Source organism: Hyla sarda, unplaced genomic scaffold, assembly GCF_029499605.1.
Source record: "Hyla sarda isolate aHylSar1 unplaced genomic scaffold, aHylSar1.hap1 scaffold_1098, whole genome shotgun sequence".
NCBI lineage: Eukaryota > Metazoa > Chordata > Amphibia > Anura > Hylidae > Hyla > Hyla sarda.
The window spans coordinates 1-23,649 of record NW_026607718.1 but is presented as its reverse complement, the minus strand read 5'-3'; the positions used below and the strand labels follow the sequence as shown (position 1 = coordinate 23,649).

At 46.2% G+C, this 23,649-nt stretch overlaps 11 non-coding genes across 11 annotated transcripts; all 11 read right to left on the bottom strand.

The window, feature by feature from the left end:
- Positions 1-658: 658 nt before the first annotated feature.
- Positions 659-849, bottom strand: LOC130300720 (U2 spliceosomal RNA). The gene has a single exon (XR_008851547.1). It is a non-coding gene; the product is annotated as a U2 spliceosomal RNA (small nuclear RNA).
- A 2,088-nt stretch (positions 850-2,937) lies between these two features.
- On the bottom strand, positions 2,938-3,128 carry LOC130300719 (U2 spliceosomal RNA). Its single transcript, XR_008851546.1, has one exon. It is a non-coding gene; the product is annotated as a U2 spliceosomal RNA (small nuclear RNA).
- A 2,075-nt stretch (positions 3,129-5,203) lies between these two features.
- LOC130300718 (U2 spliceosomal RNA) lies at positions 5,204-5,394 on the bottom strand. The gene has a single exon (XR_008851545.1). It is a non-coding gene; the product is annotated as a U2 spliceosomal RNA (small nuclear RNA).
- Positions 5,395-7,484: 2,090 nt separating this feature from the next.
- LOC130300717 (U2 spliceosomal RNA) lies at positions 7,485-7,675 on the bottom strand. The gene has a single exon (XR_008851544.1). It is a non-coding gene; the product is annotated as a U2 spliceosomal RNA (small nuclear RNA).
- A 2,089-nt stretch (positions 7,676-9,764) lies between these two features.
- On the bottom strand, positions 9,765-9,955 carry LOC130300764 (U2 spliceosomal RNA). Its single transcript, XR_008851589.1, has one exon. It is a non-coding gene; the product is annotated as a U2 spliceosomal RNA (small nuclear RNA).
- Positions 9,956-12,041: 2,086 nt separating this feature from the next.
- Positions 12,042-12,232, bottom strand: LOC130300753 (U2 spliceosomal RNA). Its single transcript, XR_008851579.1, has one exon. It is a non-coding gene; the product is annotated as a U2 spliceosomal RNA (small nuclear RNA).
- A 2,092-nt stretch (positions 12,233-14,324) lies between these two features.
- Positions 14,325-14,515, bottom strand: LOC130300740 (U2 spliceosomal RNA). Its single transcript, XR_008851567.1, has one exon. It is a non-coding gene; the product is annotated as a U2 spliceosomal RNA (small nuclear RNA).
- A 2,093-nt stretch (positions 14,516-16,608) lies between these two features.
- LOC130300750 (U2 spliceosomal RNA) lies at positions 16,609-16,799 on the bottom strand. Its single transcript, XR_008851577.1, has one exon. It is a non-coding gene; the product is annotated as a U2 spliceosomal RNA (small nuclear RNA).
- Positions 16,800-18,888: 2,089 nt separating this feature from the next.
- On the bottom strand, positions 18,889-19,079 carry LOC130300727 (U2 spliceosomal RNA). Its single transcript, XR_008851555.1, has one exon. It is a non-coding gene; the product is annotated as a U2 spliceosomal RNA (small nuclear RNA).
- A 2,088-nt stretch (positions 19,080-21,167) lies between these two features.
- LOC130300714 (U2 spliceosomal RNA) lies at positions 21,168-21,358 on the bottom strand. Its single transcript, XR_008851542.1, has one exon. It is a non-coding gene; the product is annotated as a U2 spliceosomal RNA (small nuclear RNA).
- A 2,102-nt stretch (positions 21,359-23,460) lies between these two features.
- Positions 23,461-23,649, bottom strand: LOC130300760 (U2 spliceosomal RNA; the record flags this gene model as incomplete). The annotated part of the gene is made up of 1 exon (XR_008851586.1): positions 23,461-23,649. It is a non-coding gene; the product is annotated as a U2 spliceosomal RNA (small nuclear RNA).

Here is a 23,649-nt window from a genome sequence, read left to right as displayed (position 1 = left end):
CAATAGCATAGCCTAACCCTCTGTACTTTGGTCTATATTGATGCGGGACATAGACAGCCAGCTGATGACCAATCCATTAGTGCAATGGATGGCTGGAAGCATTTGTCTTTGCCTTTGCAATACCACAGAAGCAATGCATGGTCAATGTACAGCAATGACACACCTGTGTGAACAGCCAGGAGACCCCCCCCCCCCATGTTATGTTACATAGTTACATAGTTAGTACGGTCGAAAAAAGACATATGTCCATCAAGTTCAACCAGGGAATTAAGGGGTAGGGGTGTGGCGCGATATTGGGGAAGGGATGAGATTTTATATTTCTTCATAAGCATTAATCTTATTTTGTCAATTAGGAACATTCAGCACCCACCCGCTATCAAGGCAGCTGCCTATCATGTCATGCCCTACCTGCACAGGTGTGCTGGCTACTCAAATGATCCAATTAAGGAGGCCATTTAGTCAGCAGCAGCAGAAGTCCTGTGCCTGGACGCTCCAACAGCGGCCAGACACAAGCAGAAGCAGAAGCAGCAGAAGCAGCAGCAGCACCACCTTTTGTTTTTTGGCTGCAGCAGCAGCAAGGCCCACAGGGCTGGCTAGCTGGCTAGCCAGCAAGCAGGTAGCAATGAAAGTAGGAATCTTTCTTTTTAACCCTGTAAGGGGGTGGTGCACTGTACCCGAAGATACTGCCATATCGGGTCAATGCATAGGGCGACGGAAGCAAGCTTCGAAATCGGCCCCCGTTCTCAAAAATCCATTTAATATATGGTCCCCAGATAGGGGACGTATCAGATATTAAACTGATAAGAACAGATACTACACTTGATCTTAGCCAAAAGGCCGAGAAGCGATAACCGTGAAAGGGGCGGGCCCAACAAGGTGCCCTTCATGGGCACTATCACTGCTTGCTGTCAGGGAGGCTGCCAGACAATTTTCCATGCACACTCTGGGCTGGGGGGCAGTCAACCACCAGTACACACAGCAGAACCTAAACCCATACCATTATTGCTAAGCAGCAAGACAGGGGCCCATTGCACTCCCACGGGGCCTTTTTAAATGCAATCCATAACCCGGATTTGCCAGGAACCCTTCTTACTCCTCCTACTTGCATGTGACACTGGGCTTAGGATCTGCATAGGAAACACACACACAAGCACACACCTACCTTTGTTGCCTGCAGATGCCTCCTTGGCTGTCCCCAAACGGTATCAAACCAACACCCACGGGAAGCTGTAAGCATAGAGGACATGCCTGCACCCCATTGGACTTACCTGTGTGGGTTAAACCCGGGTTATTTGACAACCTATGGCGGTGATGGTTCTGCTCAGGCAGAGCAGTGCTGATGCTCCTCATAAAGCTGTCGCTGCTGTGAAGGTTCTAGGTGACATCACAAATCCCTATGGTTACATACACAACAAAGCTGGGTTGTTGTTGTTTACACTCTGCAAGGCCTGTGGAAGTGAGTGACATCATAGCACTGTAGTTCTGAGGGTTCTAGATGGATGCAACAATCTCCTGTTGCTTCTATGAAGGCCATAATAGACGACATCACCAAACAGCTCCATAGTCACATACACAGCAAAGGAGAGATGTTGTTTACACCTAGTGATGTCAGTGGTATTGAGTGACATCACAGCACAGTGCTAAGGCTCCTGGGCCTGGACACAGCAGCGGCTGCAATATCTCAACGGAGAATACGTTTATATATATGTGTGTGTGTGCGCGTATATATATATATATATATATATATATATATATATATATATATTTCTCCGCCGAAATCACTTTTAAACCCATTTCCACCTTTTTTTCCCTTCTCTTCCTCTTACTTTTTTTTCACGTTTTTTTACGTTTTTCTCCTTTTCGCCTCTTTTCTGGGCGTATTATTCTTCTTTTTCTTCTTTTTTTTCGTCTAATGCATACCCCATCAGTGCAGCAATGCTTATTCAATACCGCCAGCAGATGGAGACACTGGGGGATAATTTTCTAAGGATTTATACTGATTTTTCCTGTCTGAATTTGTCGCACAGAAAGTTGCAGGCCAAATATGTGTGACATTTCTGCGACTTTAGCTTCTAGAGCATTTTTACAACATTATACATAGGTGCTGAATACATAAAAAGCGACTGTTCAGCGACAGACAAGTCGCATCGGCTGAAAGTAGGCCAGAATGTCAGTCCATGTTGGAGCAGGTTTAGATACAGTCTAAAGTATAGATCTCAAAGTCTGTGCACAGAATTTAGCAAGGGCCTCGCACCTTCTGATGCATCAGGTAGGTGCACAATAGCATAGCCTAACCCTCTGTACTTTGGTCTATATTGATGCGGGACATAGACAGCCAGCTGATGACCAATCCATTAGTGCAATGGATGGCTGGAAGCATTTGTCTTTGCCTTTGCAATACCACAGAAGCAATGCATGGTCAATGTACAGCAATGACACACCTGTGTGAACAGCCAGGAGACCCCCCCCCCCCCATGTTATGTTACATAGTTACATAGTTAGTACGGTCGAAAAAAGACATATGTCCATCAAGTTCAACCAGGGAATTAAGGGGTAGGGGTGTGGCGCGATATTGGGGAAGGGATGAGATTTTATATTTCTTCATAAGCATTAATCTTATTTTGTCAATTAGGAACATTCAGCACCCACCCGCTATCAAGGCAGCTGCCTATCATGTCATGCCCTACCTGCACAGGTGTGCTGGCTACTCAAATGATCCAATTAAGGAGGCCATTTAGTCAGCAGCAGCAGAAGTCCTGTGCCTGGACGCTCCAACAGCGGCCAGACACAAGCAGAAGCAGAAGCAGCAGAAGCAGCAGCAGCACCACCTTTTGTTTTTTGGCTGCAGCAGCAGCAAGGCCCACAGGGCTGGCTAGCTGGCTAGCCAGCAAGCAGGTAGCAATGAAAGTAGGAATCTTTCTTTTTAACCCTGTAAGGGGGTGGTGCACTGTACCCGAAGATACTGCCATATCGGGTCAATGCATAGGGCGACGGAAGCAAGCTTCGAAATCGGCCCCCGTTCTCAAAAATCCATTTAATATATGGTCCCCAGATAGGGGACGTATCAGATATTAAACTGATAAGAACAGATACTACACTTGATCTTAGCCAAAAGGCCGAGAAGCGATAACCGTGAAAGGGGCGGGCCCAACAAGGTGCCCTTCATGGGCACTATCACTGCTTGCTGTCAGGGAGGCTGCCAGACAATTTTCCATGCACACTCTGGGCTGGGGGGCAGTCAACCACCAGTACACACAGCAGAACCTAAACCCATACCATTATTGCTAAGCAGCAAGACAGGGGCCCATTGCACTCCCACGGGGCCTTTTTAAATGCAATCCATAACCCGGATTTGCCAGGAACCCTTCTTACTCCTCCTACTTGCATGTGACACTGGGCTTAGGATCTGCATAGGAAACACACACACAAGCACACACCTACCTTTGTTGCCTGCAGATGCCTCCTTGGCTGTCCCCAAACGGTATCAAACCAACACCCACGGGAAGCTGTAAGCATAGAGGACATGCCTGCACCCCATTGGACTTACCTGTGTGGGTTAAACCCGGGTTATTTGACAACCTATGGCGGTGATGGTTCTGCTCAGGCAGAGCAGTGCTGATGCTCCTCATAAAGCTGTCGCTGCTGTGAAGGTTCTAGGTGACATCACAAATCCCTATGGTTACATACACAACAAAGCTGGGTTGTTGTTGTTTACACTCTGCAAGGCCTGTGGAAGTGAGTGACATCATAGCACTGTAGTTCTGAGGGTTCTAGATGGATGCAACAATCTCCTGTTGCTTCTATGAAGGCCATAATAGACGACATCACCAAACAGCTCCATAGTCACATACACAGCAAAGGAGAGATGTTGTTTACACCTAGTGATGTCAGTGGTATTGAGTGACATCACAGCACAGTGCTAAGGCTCCTGGGCCTGGACACAGCAGCGGCTGCAATATCTCAACGGAGAATACGTTTATATATATGTGTGTGTGTGCGCGTATATATATATATATATATATATATATATATTTCTCCGCCGAAATCACTTTTAAACCCATTTCCACCTTTTTTTCCCTTCTCTTCCTCTTACTTTTTTTTCACTTTTTTTACGTTTTTCTCCTTTTCGCCTCTTTTCTGGGCGTATTATTCTTCTTTTTCTTCTTTTTTTTCGTCTAATGCATACCCCATCAGTGCAGCAATGCTTATTCAATACCGCCAGCAGATGGAGACACTGGGGGATAATTTTCTAAGGATTTATACTGATTTTTCCTGTCTGAATTTGTCGCACAGAAAGTTGCAGGCCAAATATGTGTGACATTTCTGCGACTTTAGCTTCTAGAGCATTTTTACAACATTATACATAGGTGCTGAATACATAAAAAGCGACTGTTCAGCGACAGACAAGTCGCATCGGCTGAAAGTAGGCCAGAATGTCAGTCCATGTTGGAGCAGGTTTAGATACAGTCTAAAGTATAGATCTCAAAGTCTGTGCACAGAATTTAGCAAGGGCCTCGCACCTTCTGATGCATCAGGTAGGTGCACAATAGCATAGCCTAACCCTCTGTACTTTGGTCTATATTGATGCGGGACATAGACAGCCAGCTGATGACCAATCCATTAGTGCAATGGATGGCTGGAAGCATTTGTCTTTGCCTTTGCAATACCACAGAAGCAATGCATGGTCAATGTACAGCAATGACACACCTGTGTGAACAGCCAGGAGACCCCCCCCCCCCCATGTTATGTTACATAGTTACATAGTTAGTACGGTCGAAAAAAGACATATGTCCATCAAGTTCAACCAGGGAATTAAGGGGTAGGGGTGTGGCGCGATATTGGGGAAGGGATGAGATTTTATATTTCTTCATAAGCATTAATCTTATTTTGTCAATTAGGAACATTCAGCACCCACCCGCTATCAAGGCAGCTGCCTATCATGTCATGCCCTACCTGCACAGGTGTGCTGGCTACTCAAATGATCCAATTAAGGAGGCCATTTAGTCAGCAGCAGCAGAAGTCCTGTGCCTGGACGCTCCAACAGCGGCCAGACACAAGCAGAAGCAGAAGCAGCAGAAGCAGCAGCAGCACCACCTTTTGTTTTTTGGCTGCAGCAGCAGCAAGGCCCACAGGGCTGGCTAGCTGGCTAGCCAGCAAGCAGGTAGCAATGAAAGTAGGAATCTTTCTTTTTAACCCTGTAAGGGGGTGGTGCACTGTACCCGAAGATACTGCCATATCGGGTCAATGCATAGGGCGACGGAAGCAAGCTTCGAAATCGGCCCCCGTTCTCAAAAATCCATTTAATATATGGTCCCCAGATAGGGGACGTATCAGATATTAAACTGATAAGAACAGATACTACACTTGATCTTAGCCAAAAGGCCGAGAAGCGATAACCGTGAAAGGGGCGGGCCCAACAAGGTGCCCTTCATGGGCACTATCACTGCTTGCTGTCAGGGAGGCTGCCAGACAATTTTCCATGCACACTCTGGGCTGGGGGGCAGTCAACCACCAGTACACACAGCAGAACCTAAACCCATACCATTATTGCTAAGCAGCAAGACAGGGGCCCATTGCACTCCCACGGGGCCTTTTTAAATGCAATCCATAACCCGGATTTGCCAGGAACCCTTCTTACTCCTCCTACTTGCATGTGACACTGGGCTTAGGATCTGCATAGGAAACACACACACAAGCACACACCTACCTTTGTTGCCTGCAGATGCCTCCTTGGCTGTCCCCAAACGGTATCAAACCAACACCCACGGGAAGCTGTAAGCATAGAGGACATGCCTGCACCCCATTGGACTTACCTGTGTGGGTTAAACCCGGGTTATTTGACAACCTATGGCGGTGATGGTTCTGCTCAGGCAGAGCAGTGCTGATGCTCCTCATAAAGCTGTCGCTGCTGTGAAGGTTCTAGGTGACATCACAAATCCCTATGGTTACATACACAACAAAGCTGGGTTGTTGTTGTTTACACTCTGCAAGGCCTGTGGAAGTGAGTGACATCATAGCACTGTAGTTCTGAGGGTTCTAGATGGATGCAACAATCTCCTGTTGCTTCTATGAAGGCCATAATAGACGACATCACCAAACAGCTCCATAGTCACATACACAGCAAAGGAGAGATGTTGTTTACACCTAGTGATGTCAGTGGTATTGAGTGACATCACAGCACAGTGCTAAGGCTCCTGGGCCTGGACACAGCAGCGGCTGCAATATCTCAACGGAGAATACGTTTATATATATGTGTGTGTGTGCGCGTATATATATATATATATATATATATATATATATATATATATATATATATATTTCTCCGCCGAAATCACTTTTAAACCCATTTCCACCTTTTTTTCCCTTCTCTTCCTCTTACTTTTTTTTCACGTTTTTTTTACGTTTTTCTCCTTTTCGCCTCTTTTCTGGGCGTATTATTCTTCTTTTTCTTCTTTTTTTTCGTCTAATGCATACCCCATCAGTGCAGCAATGCTTATTCAATACCGCCAGCAGATGGAGACACTGGGGGATAATTTTCGAAGGATTTATACTGATTTTTCCTGTCTGAATTTGTCGCACAGAAAGTTGCAGGCCAAATATGTGTGACATATCTGCGACTTTAGCTTCTAGAGCATTTTTACAACATTATACATAGGTGCTGAATACATAAAAAGCGACTGTTCAGCGACAGACAAGTCGCATCGGCTGAAAGTAGGCCAGAATGTCAGTCCATGTTGGAGCAGGTTTAGATACAGTCTAAAGTATAGATCTCAAAGTCTGTGCACAGAATTTAGCAAGGGCCTCGCACCTTCTGATGCATCAGGTAGGTGCACAATAGCATAGCCTAACCCTCTGTACTTTGGTCTATATTGATGCGGGACATAGACAGCCAGCTGATGACCAATCCATTAGTGCAATGGATGGCTGGAAGCATTTGTCTTTGCCTTTGCAATACCACAGAAGCAATGCATGGTCAATGTACAGCAATGACACACCTGTGTGAACAGCCAGGAGACCCCCCCCCCCCCCCATGTTATGTTACATAGTTACATAGTTAGTACGGTCGAAAAAAGACATATGTCCATCAAGTTCAACCAGGGAATTAAGGGGTAGGGGTGTGGCTCGATATTGGGGAAGGGATGAGATTTTATATTTCTTCATAAGCATTAATCTTATTTTGTCAATTAGGAACATTCAGCACCCACCCGCTATCAAGGCAGCTGCCTATCATGTCATGCCCTACCTGCACAGGTGTGCTGGCTACTCAAATGATCCAATTAAGGAGGCCATTTAGTCAGCAGCAGCAGAAGTCCTGTGCCTGGACGCTCCAACAGCGGCCAGACACAAGCAGAAGCAGAAGCAGCAGAAGCACCACCTTTTGTTTTTTGGCTGCAGCAGCAGCAAGGCCCACAGGGCTGGCTAGCTGGCTAGCCAGCAAGCAGGTAGCAATGAAAGTAGGAATCTTTCTTTTTAACCCTGTAAGGGGGTGGTGCACTGTACCCGAAGATACTGCCATATCGGGTCAATGCATAGGGCGACGGAAGCAAGCTTCGAAATCGGCCCCCGTTCTCAAAAATCCATTTAATATATGGTCCCCAGATAGGGGACGTATCAGATATTAAACTGATAAGAACAGATACTACACTTGATCTTAGCCAAAAGGCCGAGAAGCGATAACCGTGAAAGGGGCGGGCCCAACAAGGTGCCCTTCATGGGCACTATCACTGCTTGCTGTCAGGGAGGCTGCCAGACAATTTTCCATGCACACTCTGGGCTGGGGGGCAGTCAACCACCAGTACACACAGCAGAACCTAAACCCATACCATTATTGCTAAGCAGCAAGACAGGGGCCCATTGCACTCCCACGGGGCCTTTTTAAATGCAATCCATAACCCGGATTTGCCAGGAACCCTTCTTACTCCTCCTACTTGCATGTGACACTGGGCTTAGGATCTGCATAGGAAACACACACACAAGCACACACCTACCTTTGTTGCCTGCAGATGCCTCCTTGGCTGTCCCCAAACGGTATCAAACCAACACCCACGGGAAGCTGTAAGCATAGAGGACATGCCTGCACCCCATTGGACTTACCTGTGTGGGTTAAACCCGGGTTATTTGACAACCTATGGCGGTGATGGTTCTGCTCAGGCAGAGCAGTGCTGATGCTCCTCATAAAGCTGTCGCTGCTGTGAAGGTTCTAGGTGACATCACAAATCCCTATGGTTACATACACAACAAAGCTGGGTTGTTGTTGTTTACACTCTGCAAGGCCTGTGGAAGTGAGTGACATCATAGCACTGTAGTTCTGAGGGTTCTAGATGGATGCAACAATCTCCTGTTGCTTCTATGAAGGCCATAATAGACGACATCACCAAACAGCTCCATAGTCACATACACAGCAAAGGAGAGATGTTGTTTACACCTAGTGATGTCAGTGGTATTGAGTGACATCACAGCACAGTGCTAAGGCTCCTGGGCCTGGACACAGCAGCGGCTGCAATATCTCAACGGAGAATACGTTTATATATATGTGTGTGTGTGCGCGTATATATATATATATATATATATATATATATATATATATATATTTCTCCGCCGAAATCACTTTTAAACCCATTTCCACCTTTTTTTCCCTTCTCTTCCTCTTACTTTTTTTTCACGTTTTTTTACGTTTTTCTCCTTTTCGCCTCTTTTCTGGGCGTATTATTCTTCTTTTTCTTCTTTTTTTTCGTCTAATGCATACCCCATCAGTGCAGCAATGCTTATTCAATACCGCCAGCAGATGGAGACACTGGGGGATAATTTTCTAAGGATTTATACTGATTTTTCCTGTCTGAATTTGTCGCACAGAAAGTTGCAGGCCAAATATGTGTGACATTTCTGCGACTTTAGCTTCTAGAGCATTTTTACAACATTATACATAGGTGCTGAATACATAAAAAGCGACTGTTCAGCGACAGACAAGTCGCATCGGCTGAAAGTAGGCCAGAATGTCAGTCCATGTTGGAGCAGGTTTAGATACAGTCTAAAGTATAGATCTCAAAGTCTGTGCACAGAATTTAGCAAGGGCCTCGCACCTTCTGATGCATCAGGTAGGTGCACAATAGCATAGCCTAACCCTCTGTACTTTGGTCTATATTGATGCGGGACATAGACAGCCAGCTGATGACCAATCCATTAGTGCAATGGATGGCTGGAAGCATTTGTCTTTGCCTTTGCAATACCACAGAAGCAATGCATGGTCAATGTACAGCAATGACACACCTGTGTGAACAGCCAGGAGACCCCCCCCCCCCCAATGTTATGTTACATAGTTACATAGTTAGTACGGTCGAAAAAAGACATATGTCCATCAAGTTCAACCAGGGAATTAAGGGGTAGGGGTGTGGCGCGATATTGGGGAAGGGATGAGATTTTATATTTCTTCATAAGCATTAATCTTATTTTGTCAATTAGGAACATTCAGCACCCACCCGCTATCAAGGCAGCTGCCTATCATGTCATGCCCTACCTGCACAGGTGTGCTGGCTACTCAAATGATCCAATTAAGGAGGCCATTTAGTCAGCAGCAGCAGAAGTCCTGTGCCTGGACGCTCCAACAGCGGCCAGACACAAGCAGAAGCAGAAGCAGCAGAAGCAGCAGCAGCACCACCTTTTGTTTTTTGGCTGCAGCAGCAGCAAGGCCCACAGGGCTGGCTAGCTGGCTAGCCAGCAAGCAGGTAGCAATGAAAGTAGGAATCTTTCTTTTTAACCCTGTAAGGGGGTGGTGCACTGTACCCGAAGATACTGCCATATCGGGTCAATGCATAGGGCGACGGAAGCAAGCTTCGAAATCGGCCCCCGTTCTCAAAAATCCATTTAATATATGGTCCCCAGATAGGGGACGTATCAGATATTAAACTGATAAGAACAGATACTACACTTGATCTTAGCCAAAAGGCCGAGAAGCGATAACCGTGAAAGGGGCGGGCCCAACAAGGTGCCCTTCATGGGCACTATCACTGCTTGCTGTCAGGGAGGCTGCCAGACAATTTTCCATGCACACTCTGGGCTGGGGGGCAGTCAACCACCAGTACACACAGCAGAACCTAAACCCATACCATTATTGCTAAGCAGCAAGACAGGGGCCCATTGCACTCCCACGGGGCCTTTTTAAATGCAATCCATAACCCGGATTTGCCAGGAACCCTTCTTACTCCTCCTACTTGCATGTGACACTGGGCTTAGGATCTGCATAGGAAACACACACACAAGCACACACCTACCTTTGTTGCCTGCAGATGCCTCCTTGGCTGTCCCCAAACGGTATCAAACCAACACCCACGGGAAGCTGTAAGCATAGAGGACATGCCTGCACCCCATTGGACTTACCTGTGTGGGTTAAACCCGGGTTATTTGACAACCTATGGCGGTGATGGTTCTGCTCAGGCAGAGCAGTGCTGATGCTCCTCATAAAGCTGTCGCTGCTGTGAAGGTTCTAGGTGACATCACAAATCCCTATGGTTACATACACAACAAAGCTGGGTTGTTGTTGTTTACACTCTGCAAGGCCTGTGGAAGTGAGTGACATCATAGCACTGTAGTTCTGAGGGTTCTAGATGGATGCAACAATCTCCTGTTGCTTCTATGAAGGCCATAATAGACGACATCACCAAACAGCTCCATAGTCACATACACAGCAAAGGAGAGATGTTGTTTACACCTAGTGATGTCAGTGGTATTGAGTGACATCACAGCACAGTGCTAAGGCTCCTGGGCCTGGACACAGCAGCGGCTGCAATATCTCAACGGAGAATACGTTTATATATATGTGTGTGTGTGCGCGTATATATATATATATATATATATATATATATATATATATATTTCTCCGCCGAAATCACTTTTAAACCCATTTCCACCTTTTTTTCCCTTCTCTTCCTCTTACTTTTTTTTCACTTTTTTTACGTTTTTCTCCTTTTCGCCTCTTTTCTGGGCGTATTATTCTTCTTTTTCTTCTTTTTTTTCGTCTAATGCATACCCCATCAGTGCAGCAATGCTTATTCAATACCGCCAGCAGATGGAGACACTGGGGGATAATTTTCTAAGGATTTATACTGATTTTTCCTGTCTGAATTTGTCGCACAGAAAGTTGCAGGCCAAATATGTGTGACATTTCTGCGACTTTAGCTTCTAGAGCATTTTTACAACATTATACATAGGTGCTGAATACATAAAAAGCGACTGTTCAGCGACAGACAAGTCGCATCGGCTGAAAGTAGGCCAGAATGTCAGTCCATGTTGGAGCAGGTTTAGATACAGTCTAAAGTATAGATCTCAAAGTCTGTGCACAGAATTTAGCAAGGGCCTCGCACCTTCTGATGCATCAGGTAGGTGCACAATAGCATAGCCTAACCCTCTGTACTTTGGTCTATATTGATGCGGGACATAGACAGCCAGCTGATGACCAATCCATTAGTGCAATGGATGGCTGGAAGCATTTGTCTTTGCCTTTGCAATACCACAGAAGCAATGCATGGTCAATGTACAGCAATGACACACCTGTGTGAACAGCCAGGAGACCCCCCCCCCCCCCATGTTATGTTACATAGTTACATAGTTAGTACGGTCGAAAAAAGACATATGTCCATCAAGTTCAACCAGGGAATTAAGGGGTAGGGGTGTGGCGCGATATTGGGGAAGGGATGAGATTTTATATTTCTTCATAAGCATTAATCTTATTTTGTCAATTAGGAACATTCAGCACCCACCCGCTATCAAGGCAGCTGCCTATCATGTCATGCCCTACCTGCACAGGTGTGCTGGCTACTCAAATGATCCAATTAAGGAGGCCATTTAGTCAGCAGCAGCAGAAGTCCTGTGCCTGGACGCTCCAACAGCGGCCAGACACAAGCAGAAGCAGAAGCAGCAGAAGCAGCAGCAGCACCACCTTTTGTTTTTTGGCTGCAGCAGCAGCAAGGCCCACAGGGCTGGCTAGCTGGCTAGCCAGCAAGCAGGTAGCAATGAAAGTAGGAATCTTTCTTTTTAACCCTGTAAGGGGGTGGTGCACTGTACCCGAAGATACTGCCATATCGGGTCAATGCATAGGGCGACGGAAGCAAGCTTCGAAATCGGCCCCCGTTCTCAAAAATCCATTTAATATATGGTCCCCAGATAGGGGACGTATCAGATATTAAACTGATAAGAACAGATACTACACTTGATCTTAGCCAAAAGGCCGAGAAGCGATAACCGTGAAAGGGGCGGGCCCAACAAGGTGCCCTTCATGGGCACTATCACTGCTTGCTGTCAGGGAGGCTGCCAGACAATTTTCCATGCACACTCTGGGCTGGGGGGCAGTCAACCACCAGTACACACAGCAGAACCTAAACCCATACCATTATTGCTAAGCAGCAAGACAGGGGCCCATTGCACTCCCACGGGGCCTTTTTAAATGCAATCCATAACCCGGATTTGCCAGGAACCCTTCTTACTCCTCCTACTTGCATGTGACACTGGGCTTAGGATCTGCATAGGAAACACACACACAAGCACACACCTACCTTTGTTGCCTGCAGATGCCTCCTTGGCTGTCCCCAAACGGTATCAAACCAACACCCACGGGAAGCTGTAAGCATAGAGGACATGCCTGCACCCCATTGGACTTACCTGTGTGGGTTAAACCCGGGTTATTTGACAACCTATGGCGGTGATGGTTCTGCTCAGGCAGAGCAGTGCTGATGCTCCTCATAAAGCTGTCGCTGCTGTGAAGATTCTAGGTGACATCACAAATCCCTATGGTTACATACACAACAAAGCTGGGTTGTTGTTGTTTACACTCTGCAAGGCCTGTGGAAGTGAGTGACATCATAGCACTGTAGTTCTGAGGGTTCTAGATGGATGCAACAATCTCCTGTTGCTTCTATGAAGGCCATAATAGACGACATCACCAAACAGCTCCATAGTCACATACACAGCAAAGGAGAGATGTTGTTTACACCTAGTGATGTCAGTGGTATTGAGTGACATCACAGCACAGTGCTAAGGCTCCTGGGCCTGGACACAGCAGCGGCTGCAATATCTCAACGGAGAATACGTTTATATATATGTGTGTGTGTGCGCGTATATATATATATATATATATATATATATATATATATATATATTTCTCCGCCGAAATCACTTTTAAACCCATTTCCACCTTTTTTTCCCTTCTCTTCCTCTTGCTTTTTTTTCACGTTTTTTTACGTTTTTCTCCTTTTCGCCTCTTTTCTGGGCGTATTATTCTTCTTTTTCTTCTTTTTTTTCGTCTAATGCATACCCCATCAGTGCAGCAATGCTTATTCAATACCGCCAGCAGATGGAGACACTGGGGGATAATTTTCTAAGGATTTATACTGATTTTTCCTGTCTGAATTTGTCGCACAGAAAGTTGCAGGCCAAATATGTGTGACATTTCTGCGACTTTAGCTTCTAGAGCATTTTTACAACATTATACATAGGTGCTGAATACATAAAAAGCGACTGTTCAGCGACAGACAAGTCGCATCGGCTGAAAGTAGGCCAGAATGTCAGTCCATGTTGGAGCAGGTTTAGATACAGTCTAAAGTATAGATCTCAAAGTCTGTGCACAGAATTTAGCAAGGGCCTCGCACCTTCTGATGCATCAGGTAGGTGCACAATAGCATAGCCTAACCCTCTGTACTTTGGTCTATATTGATGCGGGACATAGACAGCCAGCTGATGACCAATCCATTAGTGCAATGGATGGCTGGAAGCATTTGTCTTTGCCTTTGCAATACCACAGAAGCAATGCATGGTCAATGTACAGCAATGACACACCTGTGTGAACAGCCAGGAGACCCCCCCCCCCCCCCCCATGTTATGTTACATAGTAACATAGTTAGTACGGTCGAAAAAAGACATATGTCCATCAAGTTCAACCAGGGAATTAAGGGGTAGGGGTGTGGCGCGATATTGGGGAAGGGATGAGATTTTATATTTCTTCATAAGCATTAATCTTATTTTGTCAATTAGGAACATTCAGCACCCACCCGCTATCAAGGCAGCTGCCTATCATGTCATGCCCTACCTGCACAGGTGTGCTGGCTACTCAAATGATCCAATTAAGGAGGCCATTTAGTCAGCAGCAGCAGAAGTCCTGTGCCTGGACGCTCCAACAGCGGCCAGACACAAGCAGAAGCAGAAGCAGCAGAAGCAGCAGCAGCACCACCTTTTGTTTTTTGGCTGCAGCAGCAGCAAGGCCCACAGGGCTGGCTAGCTGGCTAGCCAGCAAGCAGGTAGCAATGAAAGTAGGAATCTTTCTTTTTAACCCTGTAAGGGGGTGGTGCACTGTACCCGAAGATACTGCCATATCGGGTCAATGCATAGGGCGACGGAAGCAAGCTTCGAAATCGGCCCCCGTTCTCAAAAATCCATTTAATATATGGTCCCCAGATAGGGGACGTATCAGATATTAAACTGATAAGAACAGATACTACACTTGATCTTAGCCAAAAGGCCGAGAAGCGATAACCGTGAAAGGGGCGGGCCCAACAAGGTGCCCTTCATGGGCACTATCACTGCTTGCTGTCAGGGAGGCTGCCAGACAATTTTCCATGCACACTCTGGGCTGGGGGGCAGTCAACCACCAGTACACACAGCAGAACCTAAACCCATACCATTATTGCTAAGCAGCAAGACAGGGGCCCATTGCACTCCCACGGGGTCTTTTTAAATGCAATCCATAACCCGGATTTGCCAGGAACCCTTCTTACTCCTCCTACTTGCATGTGACACTGGGCTTAGGATCTGCATAGGAAACACACACACAAGCACACACCTACCTTTGTTGCCTGCAGATGCCTCCTTGGCTGTCCCCAAACGGTATCAAACCAACACCCACGGGAAGCTGTAAGCATAGAGGACATGCCTGCACCCCATTGGACTTACCTGTGTGGGTTAAACCCGGGTTATTTGACAACCTATGGCGGTGATGGTTCTGCTCAGGCAGAGCAGTGCTGATGCTCCTCATAAAGCTGTCGCTGCTGTGAAGGTTCTAGGTGACATCACAAATCCCTATGGTTACATACACAACAAAGCTGGGTTGTTGTTGTTTACACTCTGCAAGGCCTGTGGAAGTGAGTGACATCATAGCACTGTAGTTCTGAGGGTTCTAGATGGATGCAACAATCTCCTGTTGCTTCTATGAAGGCCATAATAGACGACATCACCAAACAGCTCCATAGTCACATACACAGCAAAGGAGAGATGTTGTTTACACCTAGTGATGTCAGTGGTATTGAGTGACATCACAGCACAGTGCTAAGGCTCCTGGGCCTGGACACAGCAGCGGCTGCAATATCTCAACGGAGAATACGTTTATATATATGTGTGTGTGTGCGCGTATATATATATATATATATATATATATATATATATATATATATTTCTCCGCCGAAATCACTTTTAAACCCATTTCCACCTTTTTTTCCCTTCTCTTCCTCTTACTTTTTTTTCACGTTTTTTTACGTTTTTCTCCTTTTCGCCTCTTTTCTGGGCGTATTATTCTTCTTTTTCTTCTTTTTTTTCGTCTAATGCATACCCCATCAGTGCAGCAATGCTTATTCAATACCGCCAGCAGATGGAGACACTGGGGGATAATTTTCTAAGGATTTATACTGATTTTTCCTGTCTGAATTTGTCGCACAGAAAGTTGCAGGCCAAATATGTGTGACATTTCTGCGACTTTAGCTTCTAGAGCATTTTTACAACATTATACATAGGTGCTGAATACATAAAAAGCGACTGTTCAGCGACAGACAAGTCGCATCGGCTGAAAGTAGGCCAGAATGTCAGTCCATGTTGGAGCAGGTTTAGATACAGTCTAAAGTATAGATCTCAAAGTCTGTGCACAGAATTTAGCAAGGGCCTCGCACCTTCTGATGCATCAGGTAGGTGCACAATAGCATAGCCTAACCCTCTGTACTTTGGTCTATATTGATGCGGGACATAGACAGCCAGCTGATGACCAATCCATTAGTGCAATGGATGGCTGGAAGCATTTGTCTTTGCCTTTGCAATACCACAGAAGCAATGCATGGTCAATGTACAGCAATGACACACCTGTGTGAACAGCCAGGAGACCCCCCCCCCCCCCCATGTTATGTTACATAGTTACATAGTTAGTACGGTCGAAAAAAGACATATGTCCATCAAGTTCAACCAGGGAATTAAGGGGTAGGGGTGTGGCGCGATATTGGGGAAGGGATGAGATTTTATATTTCTTCATAAGCATTAATCTTATTTTGTCAATTAGGAACATTCAGCACCCACCCGCTATCAAGGCAGCTGCCTATCATGTCATGCCCTACCTGCACAGGTGTGCTGGCTACTCAAATGATCCAATTAAGGAGGCCATTTAGTCAGCAGCAGCAGAAGTCCTGTGCCTGGACGCTCCAACAGCGGCCAGACACAAGCAGAAGCAGAAGCAGCAGAAGCAGCAGCAGCACCACCTTTTGTTTTTTGGCTGCAGCAGCAGCAGCAAGGCCCACAGGGCTGGCTAGCTGGCTAGCCAGCAAGCAGGTAGCAATGAAAGTAGGAATCTTTCTTTTTAACCCTGTAAGGGGGTGGTGCACTGTACCCGAAGATACTGCCATATCAGGTCAATGCATAGGGCGACGGAAGCAAGCTTCGAAATCGGCCCCCGTTCTCAAAAATCCATTTAATATATGGTCCCCAGATAGGGGACGTATCAGATATTAAACTGATAAGAACAGATACTACACTTGATCTTAGCCAAAAGGCCGAGAAGCGATAACCGTGAAAGGGGCGGGCCCAACAAGGTGCCCTTCATGGGCACTATCACTGCTTGCTGTCAGGGAGGCTGCCAGACAATTTTCCATGCACACTCTGGGCTGGGGGGCAGTCAACCACCAGTACACACAGCAGAACCTAAACCCATACCATTATTGCTAAGCAGCAAGACAGGGGCCCATTGCACTCCCACGGGGCCTTTTTAAATGCAATCCATAACCCGGATTTGCCAGGAACCCTTCTTACTCCTCCTACTTGCATGTGACACTGGGCTTAGGATCTGCATAGGAAACACACACACAAGCACACACCTACCTTTGTTGCCTGCAGATGCCTCCTTGGCTGTCCCCAAACGGTATCAAACCAACACCCACGGGAAGCTGTAAGCATAGAGGACATGCCTGCACCCCATTGGACTTACCTGTGTGGGTTAAACCCGGGTTATTTGACAACCTATGGCGGTGATGGTTCTGCTCAGGCAGAGCAGTGCTGATGCTCCTCATAAAGCTGTCGCTGCTGTGAAGGTTCTAGGTGACATCACAAATCCCTATGGTTACATACACAACAAAGCTGGGTTGTTGTTGTTTACACTCTGCAAGGCCTGTGGAAGTGAGTGACATCATAGCACTGTAGTTCTGAGGGTTCTAGATGGATGCAACAATCTCCTGTTGCTTCTATGAAGGCCATAATAGACGACATCACCAAACAGCTCCATAGTCACATACACAGCAAAGGAGAGATGTTGTTTACACCTAGTGATGTCAGTGGTATTGAGTGACATCACAGCACAGTGCTAAGGCTCCTGGGCCTGGACACAGCAGCGGCTGCAATATCTCAACGGAGAATACGTTTATATATATGTGTGTGTGTGCGCGTATATATATATATATATATATATATATATATATATATATATTTCTCCGCCGAAATCACTTTTAAACCCATTTCCACCTTTTTTTCCCTTCTCTTCCTCTTACTTTTTTTTCACGTTTTTTTACGTTTTTCTCCTTTTCGCCTCTTTTCTGGGCGTATTATTCTTCTTTTTCTTCTTTTTTTTCGTCTAATGCATACCCCATCAGTGCAGCAATGCTTATTCAATACCGCCAGCAGATGGAGACACTGGGGGATAATTTTCTAAGGATTTATACTGATTTTTCCTGTCTGAATTTGTCGCACAGAAAGTTGCAGGCCAAATATGTGTGACATTTCTGCGACTTTAGCTTCTAGAGCATTTTTACAACATTATACATAGGTGCTGAATACATAAAAAGCGACTGTTCAGCGACAGACAAGTCGCATCGGCTGAAAGTAGGCCAGAATGTCAGTCCATGTTGGAGCAGGTTTAGATACAGTCTAAAGTATAGATCTCAAAGTCTGTGCACAGAATTTAGCAAGGGCCTCGCACCTTCTGATGCATCAGGTAGGTGCACAATAGCATAGCCTAACCCTCTGTACTTTGGTCTATATTGATGCGGGACATAGACAGCCAGCTGATGACCAATCCATTAGTGCAATGGATGGCTGGAAGCATTTGTCTTTGCCTTTGCAATACCACAGAAGCAATGCATGGTCAATGCACAGCAATGACACACCTGTGTGAACAGCCAGGAGACCCCCCCCCCCCCCCCATGTTATGTTACATAGTTACATAGTTAGTACGGTCGAAAAAAGACATATGTCCATCAAGTTCAACCAGGGAATTAAGGGGTAGGGGTGTGGCGCGATATTGGGGAAGGGATGAGATTTTATATTTCTTCATAAGCATTAATCTTATTTTGTCAATTAGGAACATTCAGCACCCACCCGCTATCAAGGCAGCTGCCTATCATGTCATGCCCTACCTGCACAGGTGTGCTGGCTACTCAAATGATCCAATTAAGGAGGCCATTTAGTCAGCAGCAGCAGAAGTCCTGTGCCTGGACGCTCCAACAGCGGCCAGACACAAGCAGAAGCAGAAGCAGCAGAAGCAGCAGCAGCACCACCTTTTGTTTTTTGGCTGCAGCAGCAGCAAGGCCCACAGGGCTGGCTAGCTGGCTAGCCAGCAAGCAGGTAGCAATGAAAGTAGGAATCTTTCTTTTTAACCCTGTAAGGGGGTGGTGCACTGTACCCGAAGATACTGCCATATCGGGTCAATGCATAGGGCGACGGAAGCAAGCTTCGAAATCGGCCCCCGTTCTCAAAAATCCATTTAATATATGGTCCCCAGATAGGGGACGTATCAGATATTAAACTGATAAGAACAGATACTACACTTGATCTTAGCCAAAAGGCCGAGAAGCGATAACCGTGAAAGGGGCGGGCCCAACAAGGTGCCCTTCATGGGCACTATCACTGCTTGCTGTCAGGGAGGCTGCCAGACAATTTTCCATGCACACTCTGGGCTGGGGGGCAGTCAACCACCAGTACACACAGCAGAACCTAAACCCATACCATTATTGCTAAGCAGCAAGACAGGGGCCCATTGCACTCCCACGGGGCCTTTTTAAATGCAATCCATAACCCGGATTTGCCAGGAACCCTTCTTACTCCTCCTACTTGCATGTGACACTGGGCTTAGGATCTGCATAGGAAACACACACACAAGCACACACCTACCTTTGTTGCCTGCAGATGCCTCCTTGGCTGTCCCCAAACGGTATCAAACCAACACCCACGGGAAGCTGTAAGCATAGAGGACATGCCTGCACCCCATTGGACTTACCTGTGTGGGTTAAACCCGGGTTATTTGACAACCTATGGCGGTGATGGTTCTGCTCAGGCAGAGCAGTGCTGATGCTCCTCATAAAGCTGTCGCTGCTGTGAAGGTTCTAGGTGACATCACAAATCCCTATGGTTACATACACAACAAAGCTGGGTTGTTGTTGTTTACACTCTGCAAGGCCTGTGGAAGTGAGTGACATCATAGCACTGTAGTTCTGAGGGTTCTAGATGGATGCAACAATCTCCTGTTGCTTCTATGAAGGCCATAATAGACGACATCACCAAACAGCTCCATAGTCACATACACAGCAAAGGAGAGATGTTGTTTACACCTAGTGATGTCAGTGGTATTGAGTGACATCACAGCACAGTGCTAAGGCTCCTGGGCCTGGACACAGCAGCGGCTGCAATATCTCAACGGAGAATACGTTTATATATATGTGTGTGTGTGCGCGTATATATATATATATATATATATATATATATATATATATTTCTCCGCCGAAATCACTTTTAAACCCATTTCCACCTTTTTTTCCCTTCTCTTCCTCTTGCTTTTTTTTCACGTTTTTTTACGTTTTTCTCCTTTTCGCCTCTTTTCTGGGCGTATTATTCTTCTTTTTCTTCTTTTTTTTCGTCTAATGCATACCCCATCAGTGCAGCAATGCTTATTCAATACCGCCAGCAGATGGAGACACTGGGGGATAATTTTCTAAGGATTTATACTGATTTTTCCTGTCTGAATTTGTCGCACAGAAAGTTGCAGGCCAAATATGTGTGACATTTCTGCTACTTTAGCTTCTAGAGCATTTTTACAACATTATACATAGGTGCTGAATACATAAAAAGCGACTGTTCAGCGACAGACAAGTCGCATCGGCTGAAAGTAGGCCAGAATGTCAGTCCATGTTGGAGCAGGTTTAGATACAGTCTAAAGTATAGATCTCAAAGTCTGTGCACAGAATTTAGCAAGGGCCTCGCACCTTCTGATGCATCAGGTAGGTGCACAATAGCATAGCCTAACCCTCTGTACTTTGGTCTATATTGATGCGGGACATAGACAGCCAGCTGATGACCAATCCATTAGTGCAATGGATGGCTGGAAGCATTTGTCTTTGCCTTTGCAATACCACAGAAGCAATGCATGGTCAATGTACAGCAATGACACACCTGTGTGAACAGCCAGGAGACCCCCCCCCCCCCCCCCCTGTTATGTTACATAGTTACATAGTTAGTACGGTCGAAAAAAGACATATGTCCATCAAGTTCAACCAGGGAATTAAGGGGTAGGGGTGTGGCGCGATATTGGGGAAGGGATGAGATTTTATATTTCTTCATAAGCATTAATCTTATTTTGTCAATTAGGAACATTCAGCACCCACCCGCTATCAAGGCAGCTGCCTATCATGTCATGCCCTACCTGCACAGGTGTGCTGGCTACTCAAATGATCCAATTAAGGAGGCCATTTAGTCAGCAGCAGCAGAAGTCCTGTGCCTGGACGCTCCAACAGCGGCCAGACACAAGCAGAAGCAGAAGCAGCAGAAGCAGCAGCAGCACCACCTTTTGTTTTTTGGCTGCAGCAGCAGCAAGGCCCACAGGGCTGGCTAGCTGGCTAGCCAGCAAGCAGGTAGCAATGAAAGTAGGAATCTTTCTTTTTAACCCTGTAAGGGGGTGGTGCACTGTACCCGAAGATACTGCCATATCGGGTCAATGCATAGGGCGACGGAAGCAAGCTTCGAAATCGGCCCCCGTTCTCAAAAATCCATTTAATATATGGTCCCCAGATAGGGGACGTATCAGATATTAAACTGATAAGAACAGATACTACACTTGATCTTAGCCAAAAGGCCGAGAAGCGATAACCGTGAAAGGGGCGGGCCCAACAAGGTGCCCTTCATGGGCACTATCACTGCTTGCTGTCAGGGAGGCTGCCAGACAATTTTCCATGCACACTCTGGGCTGGGGGGCAGTCAACCACCAGTACACACAGCAGAACCTAAACCCATACCATTATTGCTAAGCAGCAAGACAGGGGCCCATTGCACTCCCACGGGGCCTTTTTAAATGCAATCCATAACCCGGATTTGCCAGGAACCCTTCTTACTCCTCCTACTTGCATGTGACACTGGGCTTAGGATCTGCATAGGAAACACACACACAAGCACACACCTACCTTTGTTGCCTGCAGATGCCTCCTTGGCTGTCCCCAAACGGTATCAAACCAACACCCACGGGAAGCTGTAAGCATAGAGGACATGCCTGCACCCCATTGGACTTACCTGTGTGGGTTAAACCCGGGTTATTTGACAACCTATGGCGGTGATGGTTCTGCTCAGGCAGAGCAGTGCTGATGCTCCTCATAAAGCTGTCGCTGCTGTGAAGGTTCTAGGTGACATCACAAATCCCTATGGTTACATACACAACAAAGCTGGGTTGTTGTTGTTTACACTCTGCAAGGCCTGTGGAAGTGAGTGACATCATAGCACTGTAGTTCTGAGGGTTCTAGATGGATGCAACAATCTCCTGTTGCTTCTATGAAGGCCATAATAGACGACATCACCAAACAGCTCCATAGTCACATACACAGCAAAGGAGAGATGTTGTTTACACCTAGTGATGTCAGTGGTATTGAGTGACATCACAGCACAGTGCTAAGGCTCCTGGGCCTGGACACAGCAGCGGCTGCAATATCTCAACGGAGAATACGTTTATATATATATGTGTGTGTGTGCGCGTATATATATATATATATATATATATATATATATATATATATATTTCTCCGCCGAAATCACTTTTAAACCCATTTCCACCTTTTTTTCCCTTCTCTTCCTCTTGCTTTTTTTTCACGTTTTTTTACGTTTTTCTCCTTTTCGCCTCTTTTCTGGGCGTATTATTCTTCTTTTTCTTCTTTTTTTTCGTCTAATGCATACCCCATCAGTGCAGCAATGCTTATTCAATACCGCCAGCAGATGGAGACACTGGGGGATAATTTTCTAAGGATTTATACTGATTTTTCCTGTCTGAATTTGTCGCACAGAAAGTTGCAGGCCAAATATGTGTGACATTTCTGCGACTTTAGCTTCTAGAGCATTTTTACAACATTATACATAGGTGCTGAATACATAAAAAGCGACTGTTCAGCGACAGACAAGTCGCATCGGCTGAAAGTAGGCCAGAATGTCAGTCCATGTTGGAGCAGGTTTAGATACAGTCTAAAGTATAGATCTCAAAGTCTGTGCACAGAATTTAGCAAGGGCCTCGCACCTTCTGATGCATCAGGTAGGTGCACAATAGCATAGCCTAACCCTCTGTACTTTGGTCTATATTGATGCGGGACATAGACAGCCAGCTGATGACCAATCCATTAGTGCAATGGATGGCTGGAAGCATTTGTCTTTGCCTTTGCAATACCACAGAAGCAATGCATGGTCAATGTACAGCAATGACACACCTGTGTGAACAGCCAGGAGACCCCCCCCCCCCCCCCATGTTATGTTACATAGTTACATAGTTAGTACGGTCGAAAAAAGACATATGTCCATCAAGTTCAACCAGGGAATTAAGGGGTAGGGGTGTGGCGCGATATTGGGGAAGGGATGAGATTTTATATTTCTTCATAAGCATTAATCTTATTTTGTCAATTAGGAACATTCAGCACCCACCCGCTATCAAGGCAGCTGCCTATCATGTCATGCCCTACCTGCACAGGTGTGCTGGCTACTCAAATGATCCAATTAAGGAGGCCATTTAGTCAGCAGCAGCAGAAGTCCTGTGCCTGGACGCTCCAACAGCGGCCAGACACAAGCAGAAGCAGAAGCAGCAGAAGCAGCAGAAGCAGCAGCAGCACCACCTTTTGTTTTTTGGCTGCAGCAGCAGCAAGGCCCACAGGGCTGGCTAGCTGGCTAGCCAGCAAGCAGGTAGCAATGAAAGTAGGAATCTTTCTTTTTAACCCTGTAAGGGGGTGGTGCACTGTACCCGAAGATACTGCCATATCGGGTCAATGCATAGGGCGACGGAAGCAAGCTTCGAAATCGGCCCCCGTTCTCAAAAATCCATTTAATATATGGTCCCCAGATAGGGGACGTATCAGATATTAAACTGATAAGAACAGATACTACACTTGATCTTAGCCAAAAGGCCGAGAAGCG